Source organism: Silene latifolia, chromosome 11, assembly GCF_048544455.1.
Source record: "Silene latifolia isolate original U9 population chromosome 11, ASM4854445v1, whole genome shotgun sequence".
Lineage (NCBI taxonomy): Eukaryota > Viridiplantae > Streptophyta > Magnoliopsida > Caryophyllales > Caryophyllaceae > Silene > Silene latifolia.
In genome coordinates this window covers 53,749,241-53,769,771 of record NC_133536.1, presented here as the reverse complement: position 1 = coordinate 53,769,771, position 20,531 = coordinate 53,749,241, and positions in this window count along the sequence as shown.

Sequence of the window (20,531 nt, the reverse complement as noted above, 5' to 3'; positions counted from 1 at the left end):
CTCTCTCTCTCTCTCTCTCTCTCTCTTATTACTCAAATTATGTCAAGTGGTAGCTCTTCTTCTTCCTCTATTTCAACAGGGACATGTAATTGCTCAGTTACGGCAGCATTGCGGACTTCTTGGACTTAGCAAAATCCGGGAACAAAGTTTCTTACTTGCCAATTCTATAATCCCGAGACTAAAATGCGTGGATGCAATTAGGGGTGTTCATTCGCGGTTCGATTCACCGAGGTTCGCACACGGTTCGGTTCGGCAAAACTCCGAACCTAAACCGCACCGTTAGAAACGGTTATAAACGGTTCAGTTAACCACTTTAAACGGTTATTAGCGGTTCGGTTACCGGTTAACCGATAATCGTTCTATATTACTTTTTTTTTTTCAGTTTTCATTAACTTTTTCTAATAGTTTAATTAAATTTTCATTATATATTATACCCAACAATAAAGTTAATAAGCTAAACTTTAGCATTATTCAATTTAAGAAATTTTAAATTTTGATACACTAAGAAAATTAAACGAAAGAACAGTTTTTTATATAATATTTTAATTTTTTGTGAAATGGTTCGGTTCGCGGTTAACCTGTTATCTAAAATTACGAACTTTAACCGAACCTTTTCCATAATAAAGTTAACGGTTCGGTTCAACGAACCGCTTTGTCGAAACGGTTCGGTTAATCGAACCTTAAAAATGGACGGTTTTTCGGTTTTGCAGTTCAATTATTGCGGTTCGGTTTATTCTGAACACCCCTAGATGCAATTACTTCAAGTGGGTTGATGAACCAATGACTGAGTGGTGGAGGAAGGTTATAAACAGGTTAGTGAAAGAGAAAAAGAACATGGATATCGAGATTACTCAAGTGAGAAGTATACTATACCAACTTGAAGAATCGAAGCGGGGAAATGACAGTGAAATATTGAAGGCAAAAGAAGAATGCAATAAGTTAACCATGGATATCGTAGAACACAAAAATAATGAGGCATGACTTAAGTTAATTGTCAAATTTCTTCTTCTAATTGTTATTTACATAGTTTATTATGTATGGTGGTAGTTTGTACTCTTTATGTGTAAACTTGTAATCCTTTAAATTAGCGGGCATATACCAAATGATGTTTTATTTCTTAGCGGTAAAATCAAACACAATGAAATATAAAATAAAACGGTTATACCCAAACCGTTGTTCAGGACATATACAGTTATAATGGTTCAGGCCATTTGTAACACCCCCGTACACCAGGACGCCTTACGAAGGACCATCCCAGTGTATGAAGGTGTTACCATCTCGGTTACCCGAGGTAGTAGATCAAATAGAAAATAGAAGAACTCTCATATTATATTACCGTAACTCTTTATATCTAAATACAATACAGATTACAAGTGATAGCAATGACTACTATGAACTAATGCCTCTGCATTTATAGACCAGTAGCGTGATGACTCGATTCCCTTCATGCCCAATAGCAACAGACCAACTGTACCTGCTAAGCCAACTGCTCACCATCCCCGAATGGATCACCACAGTTTTGAAACATAACACGAGGTCAGTACTGCACAATCAAGATAAGAAAGATAAGATAATTAACTAGCTGATCATCCACCATCTCCGGTCTCCCGAACTCACACAGTAACCGACTACATACCGAAGTGTGTAGCCCTGTCAGATTACCCATCGCAATAGGTAATCCTCGCCGCCAGTGGGGGACCGCAGCCAATGCCCACCTAAATCCCGCTCATCAACGAGCGATAACCCTGTCCCTTAATGTGCACATCCCCTCCCGTGACGGGTTCCACGGAGGGCGAACTAGGGCGTGAAGCCACTCCCGCAAGTGACTCCACCACAATCATCACAACACCACAACATCACAACCACCACCACAACACCAACACTCCGATGATCAGCAGATATAGTAAACACAAAAAAATCACATCTTAATTCAATTAACAGAAACTGAGTGGGGAAACCCTACCTTATCGCCAACCATGAAATGCATCCACACATAGCCAAGCAAGACTCCGAGATGAATCCTACAACGATGACCACATCCTATTATACAACTACTTCCAACAATCTACTGTAGGAAACCACAAGACAGCGACTTAGCTAATGACGCGGACCGACGGTGACACGAATGACGACCACGCACACATCCTTCCTATGCAACCCCGTCTTTCCCATGGTTGAGGTGTAGGCTACATGTATGAGAGTGTGTGAAAGTAGAGGTGATTGGAGAGAGAGGTAGGCTAGGGTTAGAGGAAGAGAAACTGTCGGGAAAATGAGACATAAAATGAATCTCGCAAACTTGCGTTTTTATATCAACGCGTCAACAGCAGCCATACTCGGTCGATTACTGCCGTACTCGGCCGAGTAGACTCTACTCGGTCGAGTATACACAATACTCGGCCGAGTAGTCTCTGCTAGGTCGAGTAAACGCTATCGCAACGCACCTATCCTAACCTAGGCCCTCACCTATCTCTTCCTAAAGGTCCTTCCTGGTCAAAGGGTCAGTCAAAAGAGTCCTTAATTATCCTGGGTATTACAGTCTTCCCCCCTTAAAAAGAACTTCGTCCCCGAAGTTCAACCCACTCTTCTCAATAGCGAGGTTAGCTACCTCAAAGACTTTCCCCTTAGCATAAGGTGTACCAACATCGACCACCACAAAACAATACCACAAGTATTATCCCTAAACTTCATTGTATAAGACAACGATCAACACACAACTGGCTAATAACCCCACTATATCACTAAAATCTTATTCTCTTGTCGGTTATGACACTTTACTTCACCACAAGACAACATAGCACTTTAACTCATCACAAGACAACATATCACCACAAGACAACATAGCCGGAAGATGAACATACAACATAACCGGAAAATGATCATAGAAGACAAGCATTTAAGGAAAGAAGGCTACGCACACAAGAACTTTGTTGTGACTTTAATTTATATGGGCACCTTTATATTGCCGCGATATGTTATATCTACCACTCTAAAAAGGAACTTCGTCCCCGAAGTTCAGTGAACTCAAAGACAACGCTTACCCGTAAATAGACATACTCGCGAGTCATACCTTCTGTGTATAATCATTAGATGTCTCCACTCATACTCCACACTATACAATAACTTATAGTAAAGAAAAGATGCCCACGTAGATACCACCGAAAGAGCTACATAACAAGAACCTCATGATTCTAATGTCATCTCAACTCAGGCACATGACACATTACATTACTACTACAACTAGGGCAGGTACTCTTTAATAGCAATCTAGCATAGTACACACATGACTAAATAATTAAACATACGAATCTAGAACAATTTACATCACCACATCATGCGACACACAGATACTCGGCCGAGTATTAAAGATCACTCGGTCGAGTAAGCGTTACTCGGTCGAGCATTTGAGTCTACTCGGCCGAGTAACCTCTACTCGGTCGAGTATTCTTTATTCTCGGTCGAGTTTTGACAGGCAGAAAGCGATTTCCGTAGTGAAATCAATTCCACCCCTCCCCCCCCCCCCCGAGCTAACCTGCAAAAGTCACACCTCCATACCAAATGCATGTCCAAAACTAATCTGTCATACCCAAAGTAAGCTAAAACAAGTAATGGCCTTAAGGCCAAGTACACTCATCCAAATGTAAAAGTTCAAATCAAAATATACGTATCCAACACAACCAAAACAAGTCTAGAAGATACAAGAAAATCACTGATATGGACCCCCATCCATCTCATAATCGCCGCCTGCACCTGAAGCTCCGGCTCCCGAAGTACTAGCTCCCTGATAACCCGCTGCTGAGTAATCTCCTCCTCCTAGCTGGATGCCATAGTTGGCTCCCCACGGTCCCGCGAGGCAGCTAAATTCGGTCTCCTCAGGTGGCCTCCAAAAGCCGGGGTCAACTCCATAACTGTGGAAGACTCCCGTGTCTACCCCAGGTCCTCTTCACCAGACAGGCTGTGCTAGCTCAGTCCATATGCCTTGATTATGGGCCATCTCATGCATATTGCGGAGCACCAAGGTGGTGGAGATCCGCTCGGTCAAATCGCTCACCTGCATCCTAGGGTCATGAACTATGGGGTAGGGCGAGTACTGCTGTAGGTAGTAGCTCAGCATGGAGTAAAAGGGCTCAGCCTCAACCGGGTCCACCCTAGGCTGTCTAACTCTACGGCGCTCACGAGGTGGGGGAGGAGTCTGCTGTACCTCAGACGATGTGGTAGGCTCAGGTAGGCCTAAAAGGATGGTGGGATCAATCAAGTAGTACTGAGGTCTAGGTCTAGGCACCCCACCTACAGGCTCCCACTCAACTAGGTGGCCAACAACGGGAAGACGGGCAGGGTCGGGAAGTACCATCCACATAGATCCTCTCACTCTCCAGGCATAAGACCCATCAGGCATTTTCCTCAACCATATGTTCTGACACCAATACTTGCCGTTCATGGTAGGCACAGTCTCAACGTACTCATCCCCCGAGGGAGGTGGGGCCTCAAAATCGGTCAGACGCTGGGCTAAGCGGGTCACTATGGCCCCGCAAGCAATGTGGTGATTCGGGGACTCAGCCATGTGCTCAAGACTATAGCACACTATCCCTAAAGCACTATAGTAAAAGGGCTTTCCACGGTGCAGGTTCGGGTAGGACATCAACAACATGACTTCATGGGAATTAAGCTTGCTCACATCATCTCTCGAGTACAACAAACAGGTCATTATCCTCAGGAACATACGAAGGGTCACATGCTGTATATCATTAATCAACATTGCACTAGCACTAGAGGCAGGTCGGCCAGTCAAGTAAGGAAGATAGAGAGGTGTACCACTGTTCTTAGCCACATCACTAAGGTATCCTTTCCCCTCAGCCTCTAAACCCGGGTGGCCCGTAAACTCATCCAAAGTAAGCTCATGATCCTCATTCATGAGACGGAAGGAGACAGTCTTCTCCTTCACATTATAAATGAAAGAGCTCAAAAACTTTAAGGTCAGGTGAGGGTAGGACTTCTTCCCTTAGATGATACAGCCCCTCCATTCCCAAGATCTCAAAGATATGGGTTATGTCTCCCTTAATCCCCAAGGTCTCCAAAATTTCGGGGTTCACACACCTAGTAGGTCTGAAAGGACGACTCATAAAGGCTATGAAGGCCTTACGCTGCTTGAAATCGGAAAAGATTACCGATGGATAGGCCTCCACCGGTGGAACAACAGGTTCTTGACTGGATTGACACATCTCAAATCGGACATTGGCACGGGTCCTCTTGTTTGCGTTGCCTCTTGTGTTCGGCGTACTGCAAAAAGATAGGTTTCAACAAAGACATTTTACACAAAATTTTGCCATAGATGAACTGTTTTTCTGATTGTATACAATTTTGAGACGAACTTTTAAGACGAAATTTTCTCACCAAAACACCAAGTATTTTACTCAAAGACATGATTTTCAACATCAAGGGGCTTTGAAATAGCATTTTAAAACAAGCAAAAGAGTGAAATTTTCGACTTTGAACAAAACCCTAGAAAATTCAAGAAGCGATTTAAGCCATGGAATTGCTCTAGTGACGGCATAAACGATGTTTATAAGCAATTAAATCCAAATGATCAGAAGAAAAGCTTGATTTTAGCTACACATGATAGGGATTTCGAAGTTTGAGCAAAGGCATACGACAACTTTAAGAACAAAGAAAGAAATTGATGTAGAACCTTACCTTGAAGGAAGTTTTGGCAAGCAAAGAGGAAAGATCCACAAACAATCACCAAGGAATCACTCAAGGTCTTGAGAGAGAAGTGTTATGAAGTTTTAAAAGGAATAGGAAGTGGAGTTGGAGGCGGAAAAGAGAAAGGAAAGATGAGTTATAGGGTTTTTCGAGTAACTCGGATGAAACACGCTAAAACCGTACTCGGTCGAGTATTGAGCTTACTCGGCCGAGTATGGACTACTCGGTAAAGTATGCAGAGGTCAGAAGCAAATTTAATCTGGACAAAAATGGGTACTCGGTCGAGCGTTACTATACTCGGCCGAGTGTGGCCCACTCGGTCGAGTATTTACAGAACAGAAATGGAATAAAGGAGTTATTGAACCTGCAAAACAAGTAACAACGCTCGGAGTTCCGTGCAAACGGGCTCGTCACCGTTAGAACTTACTTCTACCACATAAACACGTATCGTACACGAATTACACAAACCATCACCCAATTAACCAACGTCTCATCTACGTTCCCTACCTCATCCACTATAACAATTTTGTCACATTCTAACCATGAATGGCCTAAATATTACAAGTCTAAACTAGCTACACCCTTGCCAAGGTCGGTCTATAACGCTACAACATTATAATTCTCATATTCCATCCTATATTCCTACTAATCAAGACATTCCTGTAACAGGAATCATCGCTTGATACCACAATTATCAAACAGGTCTTTCAACTCAATGTTGCCATACATAGATGAGTTCTACATTTCATCATTCCAAATTTCTAATCACAACTGAGCAACCATTCCAACAAATTCAAGATTTCATCACTACCATCGTTAGTGAATGCAAGACTCACATTGGTACATGTGATACGATTAATAGACATACTTATCAAATGTCTTTCAAGTAACAATTCCTATCAACTACCCTTCCCAGTGACTGGCTTAAGCACAATGGGGCCGTGATTTTGAAATGAGGGCGCCTACTCACCCAAAATCTAGCATCGACTGGGGCTCCCAACGCACATACACCAGGTTCATTTTAATTTGAAACACTATATTCATTTGCTTCATTGGTTTAAGCTTCCAAAATCGTCGGCTCTGATACCACTTTGTAATACCCCCGTACTCCAGGACGCCTTACCAAGGTCCATCCCAGTGTATGAAGGTGTTACCATCTCGGTTACCCGAGGTAGTAGATCAAATGGACAATAGAAGAACTCTTATATTATATTATCGTAACTCTTTACATCCAAATACAAACCTGATTACAAGTGATAGCAATGACTACTATGAACTAATGCCTCTGCATTTCTAGACCGGTAGCGTGATGACTCGATTCCCTTCATGCCCAGCAGCAACAGACCAACTGTACCTGCTACGCCAACTGCTCACCATCCCCGAATGTATCACCACAGTTTTGAAAACATAACACGGGGTCAGTACTGCACAATCAAGATAAGACAGATAAGATAAATAACCAGCTGATCATCCACCATCTCCGGTCTCCCGAACTCACACAGTAACCGACTACACACCGAAGTGTGTAGTCCTACCAGATTACCCATCGCAACAGGTAATCCTCGCCGCCAGTAGGGGCCCACAGCTAATCCTCACCTAAATCCCGCTTATCAACGAGCGATAACCCTGTCCCTTAATGTGCACATCCCCTCCCGTGACGGGTTCCACGGAGGGCGAACTAGGGCGTGAAGCCACTCCTGTAAGTGACTCCACCACAATCATCACAACACAACACCATAACATCACAACCACCAGCACAACACCAACACTCCGATGATCAGCAGATATAGTAAACACAAAACAATCACATCTTAATTTAATTAACAGAAACTGAGTAGGGAAACCCTACCTTATCGCCAACCATAAAATGCATCCACACATAGCCAAGCAAGACTCCGAGATGAATCCTACAACGATGACCCCATCCTATTATACAACTACTTCCAACAATCTACTGTAGGAAACCACAAGACAGCGACTTACCTAATGACACGAATGATGACCACGCACACATCCTTCCTATGCAACCCCGTCTTTCCCATGGTTGAGGTGTTGGCTACATGTATGAGAGTGTGTGAAAGTAGAGGTGATTGGAAAGAGAGGTAGGCTAGGGTTAGAGGAGGAGAAACTGTCGAGAAAATGAGAAATAAAATGAATCTCGCGAACTTGCGTTTTTATATCAACGCGTCAACAGCATCCATACTCGGTTGAGTACTGTCGTACTCGGCCGAGTAGACTCTACTCGGTCATGTATACACAATACTCGGCCGAGTAGTCTCTGCTAGGTCAAGTAAACTCTCTCTTAACGCACCTATCCTAACCTAGGCCCTCACCTATCTCTTCCTAAAGGTCCTTTTTGGTCAAAGGGTCAGTCAAAAGAGTCCTTAAATATCCTGGGTATTACACCGTAGTTATGTATATAAAAATGATGCTTTATTTCTTGGCGGGAAAATCAAACAACATGAAAATATTATAGACAACGGTTATTTCTAACCCGTTGTAGATAGTACTAATCAATTACGGTTTCAAACAAAACCGTTATCTGTTTGGAAACAAAATACAACGGTTATTCTTATACCGTATTTATTACTTTCCAATAAACAAGGTCTTGTAAGTGTTGTATTATTCACACATATATACTCTGAGCTTCCCCTCCCCCACATAATATCCTCAAACATTGAGCTTCCCCTCAACCACCAGCCTACCCCATCGCCATCGCCATCGCCATCGCAGTCATCGTCATCACCGCCATTGCCGCCACCAGATCAATCCAGATTATCCTCTTTAAAGAAGTAATAAACCCTCATCTCTAGAGATTTGTTTGTTATTATAAGTATGCATTGTTATTATTTGTTTATTAATTTCTGCTTTAGATATGGTCCGAAAGCGGAAAAGAAATGATGGAAATGCGTGAGGCGATGACTCAGGTGATGAGAATAATTTGCAACACACTGCGGGTCGAATGCGCCACAGGGTTTCCCTAGAAGCAATAAATTCAAAGATACCTAATCTTTTACAGTGGGATAAAGATACGAGCCTGCCATATGGTGAGAATGTCGGGTATTTTGCGAGTTGGATTGGTTGTTGTGTAAGACAGTATGTGCCTCTCAGTTTGCCGTGTATCAGTGAACTGAGTAAAATACGGAACACTATGCTAATAAACAGAATAAAGGTATGTATATACAATAATAAATGTTTTAGCTGAAATTAAGTTACTACTTGATATGTGTTTTAGCCGAAACACTTGTACCAACTATGCTCATCATATATGCAGTTAGCTTACGTTGTCCCCGAAAAGTATGATAAGTACCTAAAAAAAAAGACAGGGGAACCCCTCAGTTCTCGGAAGTTAAAGATTGCTGAGAAGCACTTGTTCAACAAGGAAACCGGGGAGATGAACAAGAACCCACCAACAAAGAAGTATCAGTATGTCAGTCAAGACCATTGGGATAGCTATATCGCTTATAGGCAGTCTGACAAGTTTAAGGTAACTTAATAATAATAAATAAAGAAGTATACTTAGTTTAGTGTTTGGTCATGCTTACGTTTCTTAATACAATTTATTTGATGAAGGCTATGAGTGAGAGGAAAAAGGCGAACATTTCAAAGAAAAAGACCGTCTTTTATGGCTCCCGAGGTGGTTATATATTGATTAAGAAGAAACTCGTAAGTACATAATTCTTATAGTATTAGACTATTAGGTGTCTTAGTCGGATGTTATATATGTTCATAGTAATCATACATATTTTGAGAGGATATAAATGTGATGAATGAATTGTAGGCAAAGCTTGGAAAATTCAGTCGTCACGACGCTTGGGTGGAAGGTCACACTCCTAAGAATGGAAAGACGGAAACTGAATATGATAAGGACATCAAAGAGAAAATTGTAAGTTTGAATAAATATGTCACCATTGCCGCTGGTGGTCGGAGTTATATAATTGTGAGTTGCTTAATGGTTTTATGTGTATGTAGAGGATTTGTGAGAAGGAGGTACAGGAAGGAAAATGGAAGCCTGATGGACGTGATCACATTCTTGCTAGGGCAATCGGCAAAGCAGAGCCTCCACGTCGTGTGAGAGGGGTATCGACGCATGTTGGTATCACTAAGTATTTTGGGAAAACTACTCGAAGTGGTGATGATTCCAAAAAGGTAATCTATAAATACTGTATTTGAACCAACATAATTTATAACTATATATGCTGACATTAATTTCTACTACACAACTACAAAAAATAGCCAGGTTGATGGTGAGAATGTTGGAAACTTGGGAAAATCCATCAGAAAAAGAGTTGGATATGGTTCAAGAAGTAATAAAGGAAGCAGAGGAGGAGGAGGAGGAGGAGGAGGAGGAGGAGGAGGAGGAGGAGGAGGAGGAGGAGGAGGAGGAGGAAAAAGAGGTAATAATATTTATGTCTTATATATATATATACAATGTGCTATATGATTTGGAAAATCAGTACGTGTTATATTGACAAGTGTTAATGTAGAAAGAAGCCGAGGAGGACATGACAAGGGAAAAGGAAATGGCAAAGGAGACTGAGGTGGGAGCCGAGGATCGATATCAGGCAGTTGAAGAGGAAGAGGAAGCCAGGAAGGCCGTGACACAGGATGAGATTGAGGCAGTTGATGATCAGACGTTCTTCTCTACACCGAAAAAGGTAATAGCTGCTAGTTTATAATTATTCATCTCAGTACACATTTTTTACTTATAAAATTTATTAAAGGTAGTGAATGTATGTGTACTAATTGAATAAAGTTGTCGTGAAGGGTGATTACAAGGTGGCTTGTCGTCTGTTCTATTTACAGGGGAAACAGAAAGTTGCTGTTGCCAGGGGATACGTGTTCGCTTACGACCGGCTTCAACAAGTTAAGGTTCATGGTATACCCCTTCGTCACAATTGCAGGAAAGTGAAAGTGTCCCAATTATATAAAGACGAGTATGGGGAAGTAAAAGTACCATTTTCTAATGAGGAGATCACTTATTTGAAAGAAGCCATGAGCTCTTATGTGCAATGGCCTAACAACCTCATCAATGTTGTCATCCCCGAGGTACCTATACGCAGGCGTTAATTATTACTTGTTCTTTAAATATATTAGGATACGAATATTAGCACATCATATGTACTTTAATCTTTACATTTGCAGAAGTTAAGCAAAGCCATGGCGGCAGCTAAAGCAGTTACTACTACGTCAACGGAAGTTGTTGCAGTCAAGCCTATTTATGATTCTTATTATGAATCGTGTGAATATAAGAAAATAATGAAAACTGCTTCGCTGATGGCTTTGTACAACCTGGCTGTAAAGAAGTCACCTAGAGGGGATGTAGTCATGATTACCACTGAAGAGGAAATTATGGGCGCAGCTGATATAGCCGTACTGGACCCGAAATAACTGATGGAATTTGTCGACCTTGACAATTTAGATGTTGTTCACATTTTGATTTGGATGAAGTAAGTTTTATTAATAAAACTATTTAGTCATTTCCATTTACGAATAATGATGTTTGTTTAAATTATCAATTACAATATCATTTTTCGTTCCATGTGGCGTAATAGGTACCGGAATAATCAGATCGCTGAGTGGAAGTTCCCAATTCACGCCGACGGATTCTTGAGTCCTAAGGCGTTCTCTGTGCACAGAATTTCATATGAAGAACAAATCAATAGTATCGCTCGTCGGTTGATGTCGTCCAAAAACTATCGCTTGCCCCCTACAATGAGAATATGTGTGTATAGTACGTGATTATTGTAATGAATCACGGTTCTATAAATTTATTATTAACATTCTTAAATGCGTGTAAATGAACTAACAGTTCAATGTCCCAAATTGAATAGGAAGCATTGGGTGCTACTGGCAATCCAAGTGGAAACAAAAACAGTGTACTGAATTGACTCTCGCGAAGGCAAACCCTCTGACAGTTGTGTAAGGATGATAACTGAGTAAGTTTACAACCTTCAATAATGTCATTTGTTATTGTATGACTTGAGCCAAATATATGCAAATAATAATGGCATGTGTGTATATTTATGAATTAGTGTTTTTGAAGTAAAAAAAAGATTATGTCCACTTTGGAAATATGAAAGCAACGTTGTTCCCAATTTTATCACGCCATTAGTAAGTGTATTCTTAATAATTACTCGTGTCATTTAATTAATGTTTCTGCGAGAGGTTGATTATCTAATTCACCTGATTTGTGTGTGATTTATATAATAGTCTCCTAAAGCACCAGACGACAAACAATGCGCCTTTTACGCTTGTCAGCCCATGTGGGAGCTTATCAACAGAAAATTATCTACCATTCCGATACCGGTTAGTGTGACTAAAAAACTATTTCAGACGTAAATTGAGTTCAATTCTGTATACTTCCATGTATTATATCTATTTTGATTATCTATATTTTGAATTGTAGTTTCCACTAATACTCAACAAAGCCCCAGAATATTCGTCAGAGGACATCAAGCAGATGAGAAATATGTGGGCCAGTTATGTTATTTCATTAGCGGAGTCTCAATAGTTTTCTCATGCTTTATGTACGAGTGTGTATATATAGAGCCATTGTGTATTGGCTTCTTTCGTTTTTATGAGGAAGTTGTGGTTTGGCTGTTGATCATCCTGTTTGTACTGTTTTTAAACTGAGTTTAATTGATCGCGGGGTGTAATATTTTGATACAGGTTTGAATTTTTGCATTGCACAGCTGCTGGAATTCTAGTTTTCAGTAGCAGCTGAAAAAATAGCATTTCAGCAGCTGCTACAAACGCTGCTGAAAAAATAGCATTTCAGCAGCTGCTAAAACAAGCTAAAATCATGTTAAAAAAAAAAAAAAAATTAAAAACGATAACGGTTAAAAACAACCTGTTGCAAACAATTATTTGACAACGGTTTTATTTAGATAAATAACCGTTGACATATTTTCCCTCCCATTCAAACCGCCAAAAATATAAGATAACGAACGATAACCGTTGTCGAGTTCAAAACTTTTACAACAGTTTATTTAAGCAGAACCGTTGTCAAAATTTCATCAATAGAAATAGATAACGGTTACATACCGTTGTCAACAAATGAATATAACAATGGTTTTGCACGCAATAAAGCCGTTGTTAAATTTTGACATTCAATTAAATAAGATAACGAAATGAACCGTTATCATATATAATATTTAACAACGATTTTGGAACGATAAGACGTTGTCAATAGTAAACTACGACAACGGATTTGAAACCGTTCTTAAGATTTAATAACGGTTTCTTAAAAGATTTTATAACGGTTCTTGATGTTATATAACGGTCGCGTGTTATTTTTACAACCGTGATATATATTTAACAACCGTCGTTCAATAACGGTCGCGTGTTTCTATTTAAAAACGGTAATTGAATTATTTGACCGTTATTGAATGTCTTATTTGGTGTAGTGTAGCTTAGTTAAATGTGTATATTCGTGTTTGTACTCGATTTTATTATGATGATAGAAATTTAATTTACTAACACAAATTTTATCACGTGAAATTTGCAGTAGATGATCTTGGTGTACATGAGACTATGAGAGGATATATTCGTCATTTCATCCATTTAAAAGAATTTTATTATGGAAAACATCATAATAAATACTTTAGTTGAATAATTCACATGATATTATTAATATAGTAATTCACATAATACTTTAATAATTGGACTAATTCTTTGACTATCTCAACTTTTTTTAGCATCGGACACAACAATTAAAATAATAAAAATATATAGGATTTATTAAATGTATGGTAAAAATTGTGTAAGAGGATACAGAATGTCGATTCGTAATATTATATCATAAAATACATGTTTATAAATAAGTGTTTACATGCTCACATAGCCAAGTCGATAATTAATGACAAAAGGATGCCTAAAGAGATTGTCCTTTAACACACTCATTAGTCATTATGTCGTATTGTTATTTACTTTGTAAACTATGAGTTTTTTTATTCATTATTTCAACTTTTTGAATCGCCTAAACTAAAAGTCGGTATTTGATTAAGCTCATATAGATAAAGTGAAAACAGAAGTGCATACAAACTGAGTTTTGTAAATATAAACATAAATATACGTACTTTTTCTGTCTTAATGAATAATTTACACTTGCTTTATTTTACGAGGAGGAAATATATAATATAATGACATTAAATTAATTTGGATTGACATTCATATTTTACAATCATATCAACTTCTAATTAAGCTTTTTTTGATACTAAGCATGTGGAATGCAAAAGTCATGAGCTTCTCCGGGGGTATTTATTAAAGTTTGTCATCAACAACATGCAAACAATATAGAAGAATTCTAATGTTAATGAAGTATGATACAAATAGCTCATGTGATTTATAATTCTCGGAGTTTCATATACTCAATATAGTAACTTTTAAAATATAATTAAAATTGTTTCAAAAGATCCAAAGAAGTTGCTGTTGGGCCTGGAATTTCGCAGTACTAATAGGATAGAATTCTACCCTAGCCTGACGATCAGGGTAGGCCCATCACGGTAGTCCAATTTTGGCACCAGTCGATGAGCCTGGACTCCCGCATCATCTTCAGGATCAAGTTCAACCCTGGCCTGACAATCAGGGTGTCAGGACGTCAAGCCATCAGGGTACAAGAAGACAGGCACCAGGCCGGAGAGGATAACGGTCAAGTGTAAGGTCAACATTTGACCAAGTCATGGATAATTATATATAAGATTTCTACAACATAAATATGGTTATTAAAGATGAAGATTTGGTCATAAAGAAGGAGCATTAATAGGCATTAATGCGCAATAAAGACAGCAATCAAGACAGCAATTAATGAGGAATATTCAGCATTAAGTACAAAGATTTGGCAGCCATTCAGCTTGGCTATATAAGGAGCATTTGAAGATCATTTGGCAAGACAAGGCATACTCTAACATACACAACACAACTTATCACATTGCAAGCAAGACTGTTATAATACTTAGAGAAAAATATTATACTTTGTGCTCGTGATATTATAATCCTCTTAAATCATTGTGAAATCCTCTCCTGACTTGGTGCCCGTGGTTTTTTCCCATTCAAGGGTTTTCCACGTACAAATTCCTTTGTCATATTATTTACCTTATTTACACTACTTTTATTATAATCAATCCTGCCTAGGTACTATTACGATGAATCGAAATAGGATAATACTAGTTAACCCCCATACTATTCTACCATGGTCATATTTCCAGCCCTGCGCAAAATATGGACAAAACAATTGGCGCCGTCTGTGAGAAAACTAGTTTATTAATCCTACAAGAGTGTTCACAAGATTTTATCTTCTCACAAGTTTGAGAGCCTTGGAAAAAATTGATACAAGAGTTTCCATAACTCCCATTTCCAATGAAGAATTGTTAGATCCAAAAGAAAAATTACCAAAACAAGTCAAAATTCCTTCCAACGATCATAAGTATAACAAACTCCAGTGTTGACCAAGAGAATGGGGAATTCAAGGACATATTTATCACGAAAGAAATTCAAAGATAAGTTTTTTCCTAGATCTAATACAAGTTTTGCAAAATGTTAACAATATATCTTAAAATTTCGGTACTTTTGGCTTTTATTCTATTGTGAATTTTCTTAATTCTAATAACTTGATGTTTTTAGGAAATAAAACCTTGAACTTCGAAAATTCAAGCCTGGCGGGGCAATTCAGTCCTGATCGTGACAGGCTTCAAAGTCAGTTCTGGACAATATCAGGGCAGGCCTCAACGTCATTACAAGCCTGGCCATTCAGTTCAACCCTGAACGGCTGTACCAATCCTGAGATTAGACACAAGGAGATTTATAACACTCGACATGTTACACTCTTAGTGGAATGAAAGAAAAAAAAATGAACAACGTCAATGAAGAAAGAGCTCTCAAAAATAAAGTTTCTCGCTTAATCAAGCCTGACCGCTTTTAAAGATCCAATCAAGACAGACCAAACAGGGAATGCTGATCGACAGTATGAAACCCAATAACATAAAAATAAATCATTAAAGGTATTAAGTAATATTCCTACACAGGTAAGTCGCATCCTTTACATAACTTTTAAATAAATATGTCATCATAAGTACATATTCCAAGGTAGATATGAATCAAATATTTTTAATAGTGACCATATTACATATGATAGTTTTTGGGCAGCCCTGATATGCCAGGGTCAGTCAAGCCTAACTTTACTTGGCTGATCAAGGAAAATAAATCGACCAAGCCTAACCTGGTTGACTTTTTGAAGGAGGAATTAACCTGTCATGACTAGCCTGTCCTGATATGCTTAGATCTATTATCATACTACTGTTATGAATCCTTACATGATTACTCATTAACTTTTCCTTATTATATATCAAGCATGTCTAGCATGATTTTAGAACCTTTGATCAACAGAATTTTTAATGTTAACATGTTACACACATTACATAACATGAACGTCTGGAGACATAAACTATCTTGGCCTGGTACTTAACATGCATGGTTGTGATTTATAATTCATCTGTGTCATTTATAATCTACTTGTGATATCCTTGTAAGATATTTTGGTCCTGCCAAGTGCAACTTTATGTGACATGTGGTAAGTTTATGAGTTACATGGTGATCAAAGGAGACATAACAGTCAGTCCTGAATGGATTAAAGCAATACTGGAATTCCAATTACCAAAAATAGTGAGCGGCATCCAAAACTGACAGGCTGGATTCCGACCTGAACAAAAATCAGCCATGGATTGTTATTTTGAAACCTTAAAGCCTTCCGAGTCAGGTACGTTTCTCACCTAGCAATTACAGTACCCAGTTAGGGACACATGTGTAGCATCATCCTGCATGGAAATAGATCAGGTATGAGTACCATGACATGGATGTCCTAATAAGATCTCACTCCTCTGATTCTGTCAGGCCTGAATTAGTAAGTTTCTAAAAAAAAAAATCTATAAATATATATATGGCTTTGCTTGATCTCATTTTGATACAATTGAAGTATATGCTAATGTTATCACCTATAGACTCAATATTGATACTTCTTTGAAGTTTGTGCGGCAGAAACAGCGCAAATCCGCCCCTGAAAGAAATATAAACATCTACGAGAAAGTAAAAAAAACTCCTGAATACGAGGCAACATTATTCAAGGATTAGAAGCTATATTTATCATCGTCTCCATTTTTACTGGCCAAGCCAGGCAAAGGAAAACCCCCCGCCGGTTTATCACTCTCTCTCATTGACAATATTGTCAGTGCCTAGTTAAAGTACAGGAAGGTCAGCAACATCATGTCTACGATGTAAGTAAAAGTCTACTAGATGTTGAAATGAGGTATGATTTACTTGAAAAATATGTTTTAGCTTTAATTATATCGTAAACCAAGTTGCGCCCTTATTTTGAGTCTCACCCTATATTAGTTAAGACTAACCTACCCATAAAAGTTGTCCTGCGAAAGCCTGAACTGTCAGGCAGGGTGGCCAAGTGGTCAGTCCAGCTTAGTACCTATGATATTACCTTTGAACCCAAGACAACAATCAAATCACAGGCCTTAGCAGACTTTGTGGCTGATTTCTGCCCTAACCTAAAATTAGACCTAGCCAAAGAAGTTAACCAATTAGAAGATAAGACCTCAGACCAAGAATGGACCTTGTTCATAGATGGGGCATCTAATGCCAAGGGGACAGGGTTAGGATTAGTGCTTAAATCGCCACAAGAAGACACGATAGCTCAGGCTGTAAGCTGTGAATTCAAATCTACCAATGATGAGGCTGAGTATGAAGCCCTCATAGCTGGACTTAAAGTATGTCTAGACCCCGGTGTTCAAAACCTAAAGGTAAAAACTGATTGACTTTTAATTACAAATCAAATAAAAGGAATTTATACAGCAAAGAATGAAAAAGTAATTTTATATTTGGAATATGCCAAAATACTTTGCGATAAATTCATTTTATTTGATATTGAGCAAATACCAAGAGACCTGAATATCTAGGCTGATGCTTTGGCCAGCCTTGATTCAAACTTCACCCCTGCAATTTTTAAACAAAGTACCTATTGTGCATTTACTTGAACCTACCATCAACAAGCCTGAATAGGTGAACCCTGTCAACATTAACAAAGATTCATAGATTAAGCCTTATTATGATTGGTTCCTGCAAGGTATACTACCTCAGGGCAGGCGCAAGGCTAAGCATTAGAGCTTCTACCTATTTTATTATCAATGACACTTTGTTTAGAAGATTTCAGGCTAAATCATACGTGAAATGTCTTGTACCAGATGAAGCAAAGCAAAGTTCTAAGGACTGGCAACTATTGGCCAACCCTGGTGGCTTATTGCGTGGACTACAACACGAAATGTGAAGCCTGCCATAAGCATGCTCCAACTATTCATAAACAAACTAAGTTATTGCATCTAATATTTACACCCTAGCCATTTGTGGACCAGGGCATGCCTATCCTAAAGCAAATGGTCAAGCTGAAATTAAATGAAAAGGTGGTCGCCAAAAAGAAAATAAAAAAATTGCCAGCCTGGACAAACTCCTTATTCATTGGTTTAGTGTTGTGAAGAAGTCATCCCTGCTAAAATCCATGTAGATATGGTTTGAATATCTTTGAAGTAAATATTAGCCTGACCCCAACAGATTGAAGAATCTTACATGCTCCAAATATTAGAAGGAGAAATGATCCCAAGATCTTGGAATGTAACACATTTGAAATTATTTCATGTATAATAATCTATATCAGCCGTGAATCAGGTAAAAACTATATCTTTGCTATCAGTGTTTCAACCTGACATGCTATCTGAAAAATTACGTGCTTCACATGTCCTATGTGCAATCCATGTATATATATATGCAACTAACCCAATTTCTCTTATTTTTTAATCTTGAACAATTATACATGCTAAATGTTTATATGCATAAATATTTAGGATTGAGGGCTACTCTACTATACATTAGTTTTTAAAACAAAATCTTGCACTTAACTGTGCCTAACGAGTTGGTAACCATCACCGATACAGTAAATGTCAGGACCAATCAGGCATAAAATAATTGCCTGACCTGACTAGATTTACTTCATACATTTACAACCGGCTGGACGCAACAAGACGGTGCAAGGGTGTTTTATCCCGACCATCAGTCTAAAAAGCCCTCTTGTCAGGCCGAGTACCAAGCCCTCCAGTCAGGCAGGGGACATAAGCCCTCCTGCCAGGCCTGTTTTCCCAACCCTTCAACCACTATGGCAAAAACCATACATGGTTGAATTACTTACGATGGCTTAACCGCAAGACAAGTTCAAAAATCTAACAGGTTAACAAAATCAAGATTTTAACAGGTTAACAGGTTTGAGGAAAACAGGTGAACAGGTTTGAAGAAAACAGGTTAACAGGTTTAAAGAACGACAGGATTGAACATATCAAGTCTAAAAGACGAACTTTATATCATTAATAAAACTCTTACCCTCTGGGGCAAAGGTAACAAAATATATATCCATCCTATCAGAGATAACCTCCCTGACTAGGACCAACGAAATATGAAATTGTCTTTACAAGGACATTCCTCTTGGGCAAAGGTACAAAATGATTAATGATTCTACCAAGGACATTCTCCTTGGTTGGACAAAATACAGTTGCTTGACGTTTCTGCGAATGACATCCCTCTAGTCAAGGCTAGATACTAACGCCGATGAGAAATTATTCCTCGCCTGACCAAGCGCCATAATTCTTCTTTATCACGAAATATATTAGCCTCTATCGGCTCAGGATACTTTTCCAATATAATCCTTGTCTTACCTTGCCTTGTTGCAGCAATGAACATTGACTCATACACTCCGCAAATACACTTGATCAAAAAGCAAACATTACTGATTCATATGGTGGGGCAAAGACAAGCTAGGTCAACTGTACATAGGCTACATGACTGAATCATACGTACAGGGTAACATGCTGAATATATCGAGTAGGAATGGCAGGAGCATCAGTCAGATCAATTAGCTTATCAAGATCACCTCCAGTACTAGAGACAGGCCAACCACTTGTGAACTTTCCTGCTTGAATTTGGCAAGCCCGGCATTCAAGTCTTACTACCAGAAGTTAAAGCCCAATAGCCTTAACATGCTTAGAAACTTTGAAGGAGCCCCCAGCCTTCAAGCAGCAAGGAAAATGCTCTACCCTGGAGTAGAATGGCCATGACCTCTCCACAGGAGGAATAGCCAAGAAAATAGTTACCCTCTCAGAAGAATAAAGAATAGCGATCACCAAATCATCCACTACAAAAGAAGGTATATCCTGTTAAATATTTCCTGCTTTCCTTTGAACTAACAGAATATGTGCAGGACAAACAAAAGTTGCAGGATACTTACCACCAACGCACGCATCATAATTGAGATACGTTAGGTCAGGCCAACCAAGTTGGTCCTGATAAATATATAGCCAATGCGCCAGGACGGGAGAATTTTCAGGAATCCATACATTGTAATCAGCGAAGATGGTGACCTTATCAACAGCTAGAGCAGGGGATGCATCTCCAAATGTGATGAGTTGATTTACAGAAGATTCAGGCTTATTTTCAGGGTTTGTGACGAAAGGTGTGCCAGGAGTAACATCAACCCCGGTTGATTTTCTTTTTACAGCGACAGTTAGATTTTCTGGTAATTTCTGGGAAAATAGACGAAGGTTGAAGATAAAGATGGAAGGAAGATTGAGAAAAATTTAGAGGAATTGATCAAGTATTGGTGGATAGTAAAGCATGAAGTGAAGAAGTTATTTATAGACGGTAAAGATTGAGATTTACTACAACTAGCCGTTTTCTTATTGATAAAGCACGTTGAATCGTCCTGAAGAAGTTATCCAAAGATGAAAAGAGAA